Here is a 4,494-nt window from a genome sequence, read left to right on the forward strand (position 1 = left end):
AATAATTCTGCACAGTAATACTTACCTGCACAGACAGATATCCTCCTAAGATAGCCAAATCTAAAAAAAACCCACTCCAACTTCCAAAAATATTAAGATTTGATATTTATGAGTCTTTTGGGCTAATTGAGAACATTGCTGTTGATCAATAATAAAAAAAATCCTCTAAAATACAAAATGCCTAATAATAATTCTGCACACGGTGTACAGCACCAGAACCAAAAGCAATACCAAAATACATCACTAGCACCCTCATCAGTAAACGAATATATCACCAGAACCACCAATACATGACTACAGTACCAAATTTACTACAACAATATATTGTAATGTCACATCCCCATATACATTTGTATCACATGAATTAACAACTGCCAGTATGTCCTTAACAATTGTGAGAAAATGCTGGGAATTGTTATCAGTATTCATCAGACTTTGAACCATACAGGAACCACAGTCCTGATGAGGAGCATTGAGTATCACACACATACAGTCACATCCAGGGACCTTGTAGGTGACATCTTCTCTGATCGGAGTCATCTTATTCTTTCTTCTCCATCTTGTCCAGACGTCATGATGACTATTCACATCCACAGCTCCTCTCTGCAGACCTCCCGGGCCTTCTGCAGCTCCTCTCTGCAGACCTCCCGGGTCTTCTACAGCTCCTCTCTGCAGACCTCCCGGGCCTTCTGCAGCACATCTCGACATTATGCCCTTAAAATAAATAGCAGAATGATTATAATGCTGCTAAATATAAATATATGACCTACGCTGTGCGCCTGAATAAATAATTGCCCCTCACTGTGCTTGTGCTCCCTGCACAAAATGACCCACACAATGTCATTCTTATGGTACATGGCCTCTTCTTTCAGTACTGGGCCCCCTCTTCACACCGTCCTCTACATTGTGTACCCACTATACTTCCAAATGTCTATACTGTGCCCCCTCCTCACACTCCCCCTCCTGAGCTGTGCCCTCACACTGCCCCCCATGCTATCCCCTCTCTATACTGCCCTCACCCTCAGTACCAAAATCACTATAGTGCAACTCAATCTCATATTCCCCCTCCTCAGCATACTGTGCCCTCCATACTGTGCCCTCACACTGGCTACCATGCTATCCCCTCTCTATACTGCCCTCACCCTCAGTACCAAAATCACTGAAAGTGCAACTCAATCTCACATCCCCCCTCTTCAGCATACTGTGCCCTCCATACTGTGCCCTCACACTGGCCACCATGCTGCCCCTTCTCTATACTGCCTACCTCCTTCACTATACAGTCACTATACCGCACCTCAGTCTCACATTCCCCCTCCTCAGCATACTGTGCCATCCATACTGTGCCCTCACACTGGCCACCATGCTGACCCTTCTCTATACTGCCTACCTCCTTCACTATACAGTCACTATACCGCACCTCAGTCTCACATTCCCCCTCCTCAGCATACTGTGCCCTCCATACTGTGCCCTCACACTGCCCACCATGCTGCCCCTTCTCTATACTGTCTACCTCCTTCACTATACAGTCACTATACCGCACCTCAGTCTCACATTCCCCCTCCTCAGCATACTGTGCCCTCCATACTGTGCCCTCACACTGCCCACCATGCTGCCCCTTCTCTATACTGTCTACCTCCTTCACTATACAGTCACTATACCGCACCTCAGTCTCACATTCCCCCTCCTCAGCATACTGTGCCCTCCATACTGTGCCCTCACACTGCCCACCATGCTGCCCCTTCTCTATACTGTCTACCTCCTTCACTATACAGTCACTATACCGCACCTCAGTCTCACATTCCCCCTCCTCAGCATACTGTGCCCTCCATACTGTGCCCTCACACTGCCCACCATGCTGCCCCTTCTCTATACTGTCTACCTCCTTCACTATACAGTCACTATACCGCACCTCAGTCTCACATTCCCCCTCCTCAGCATACTGTGCCCTCCATACTGTGCCCTCACACTGCCCACCATGCTGCCCCTTCTCTATACTGTCTACCTCCTTCACTATACAGTCACTATACCGCACCTCAGTCTCACATTCCCCCTCCTCAGCATACTGTGCCCTCCTGAGCTGTGCCCTCACACGGGCCACCATGCTGCCCCTTCTCTATACTGCCTACCTCCTTCACTATACAGTCACTATACCGCACCTCAGTCTCACATTCCCCCTCCTCAGCATACTGTGCCTCCATACTGTGCCCTCACACTGGCCACCATGCTGCCCCTTCTCTATACTGCCTACCTCCTTCACTATAAAGTCACTATACCGCACCTCAGTCTCACATTCCCCCTCCTCAGCATACTGTGCCCTCCATACTGTGCCCTCACACTGGCCACCATGCTGACCCTTCTCTATACTGCCTACCTCCTTCACTATACAGTCACTATACCGCACCTCAGTCTCACATTCCCCCTCCTCAGCATACTGTGTCCTCCATACTGTGCCCTCACACTGGCCACCATGCTGCCCCTTCTCTATACTGCCTACCTCCTTCACTATACAGTCACTATACCGCACCTCAGTCTCACATTCCCCCTCCTCAGCATACTGTGCCCTCCATACTGTGCCCTCACACTGGCCACCATGCTGACCCTTCTCTATACTGCCTACCTCCTTCACTATACAGTCACTATACCGCACCTCAGTCTCACATTCCCCCTCCTCAGCATACTGTGTCCTCACACTGGCCACCATGCTGCCCCTTCTCTATACTGCCTACCTCCTTCACTATACAGTCACTATACCGCACCTCAGTCTCACATTCCCCCTCCTCAGCATACTGTGCCCTCCATACTGTGCCCTCACACTGGCCACCATGCTGACCCTTCTCTATACTGCCTACCTCCTTCACTATACAGTCACTATACCGCACCTCAGTCTCACATTCCCCCTCCTCAGCATACTGTGTCCTCACACTGGCCACCATGCTGCCCCTTCTCTATACTGCCTACCTCCTTCACTATACAGTCACTATACCGCACCTCAGTCTCACATTCCCCCTCCTCAGCATACTGTGTCCTCACACTGGCCACCATGCTGCCCCTTCTCTATACTGCCTACCTCCTTCACTATACAGTCACTATACCGCACCTCAGTCTCACATTCCCCCTCCTCAGCATACTGTGCCCTCCATACTGTGCCCTCACACTGGCCACCATGCTGCCCCTTCTCTATACTGCTTATGTTCCCCACTACCCAGGCTCTATACTATGCCCCTCACACTTTTCTCCACCAAAACTCTCCACTTACAATTTTCTCCCACCATACTGCTGCCTCACACTTTTTAATGGTGCCCCCCTGATTGCTGTGCAGGGGAACATATGCCGCATGCCCCCCAAAGGTACGCCCCTGTACAGTGTACAGGAGAATACATGACTGTTACACAATATACTGTGATACAGACATCAGAGGTTATACAATATACACATTATTATATACCATCTGATGTGTGTACACAGTGTATCACACTACTCTCTCTGTACGCTGGATGTGATATACCATGTGCACAGATATACAATCCCCTGCACTGATCACACCTGGACCTACAGGACAGGACCTCACATATTCTATATGTAATATGGGCCATATAGTGTAATGTGTGCTGCAGGCTCAGATGTGACCAGTGCAGGATCTGTGTAGTGATGTTTGTGCTGGAGATCAGTGTGAGTTATTGCAGGGGAGGGATGAGGCCGATGACCCGGCACTGACAGCCCGACCTGATCTGCAGCAGCTCACACTCCGGCAATATCTCACACTGATAGCAGAGTGGCCGCTGACACTATGGAACCGGTCTGGTGTTATCAGCGGCGTCTGCTCCCTCCTCACTGCAGTCTCCTGCCCGGCCGGCACCATGATTAATGACCTCATACTTACCGGGATCCACTGAGACCTCCGGTCCTCCCACAAGCTCCTCTTCGGCAGGAAGAAACAGCAGCGCGGTGACGTCATCCTGGCAGACGCAGCCCACACAGCGTGCAGTGGGCGTGTCTGCAGTACAGTGATGGCCGGGATTGAAATACCTTAAAGGTACAGTGCGGTCTTGAACCACTGCGACATTAATAAAATGGCGGACACACAGATAGTGGTGGGGGCCCCCTTAGAGGCTCTTGTGGTGGGGGCCCCTGGGCTGAAGCCCCGTCTGCCCCGCCTATAATCCGGCCCTGATCAGGGTGCTTGGGTACCCATGGAGTTTGGCCAAGTATTATGGGTGCGTGGATATTTTGTCTATGAAACAATGACCACAACACACAGGCTTGCTTAACTGAATAAGGGTTGTAGGCACCCCAGGGAGAGCCATTCACAGTCTCTGAATGGGATCAAACAACATTTTCTGACATAGTGTGAAAAAAACCCCTGAAAAACCCATCCTCCCTCCCAGACGTTCTCTGTTTATGGCTTGCTGTATGTGAGCCCGAACAGGTCAATCACTGACTTTCCATAATGCTCGTTACTTGCGTTGAGCTCTTTCGAGCATCTGACCAGCTCTA

The 4,494-nt window shown here is 50.2% G+C and overlaps 1 long non-coding RNA gene across 1 annotated transcript; it reads right to left on the reverse strand.

Annotated features, from left to right (window-relative positions):
* Positions 1 to 527: 527 nt before the first annotated feature.
* Positions 528 to 3,921, reverse strand: LOC142290161 (uncharacterized). The gene is made up of 3 exons (XR_012750226.1): positions 3,881 to 3,921; positions 645 to 714; positions 528 to 611 (listed from the first exon to the last, which is right to left on the reverse strand). It is a non-coding gene; the product is annotated as an uncharacterized LOC142290161 (long non-coding RNA).
* Between the last annotated feature and the right edge of the window lie 573 nt (positions 3,922 to 4,494).

This window comes from Anomaloglossus baeobatrachus, chromosome 2, assembly GCF_048569485.1.
Source record: "Anomaloglossus baeobatrachus isolate aAnoBae1 chromosome 2, aAnoBae1.hap1, whole genome shotgun sequence".
NCBI classification, from domain to species: domain Eukaryota; kingdom Metazoa; phylum Chordata; class Amphibia; order Anura; family Aromobatidae; genus Anomaloglossus; species Anomaloglossus baeobatrachus.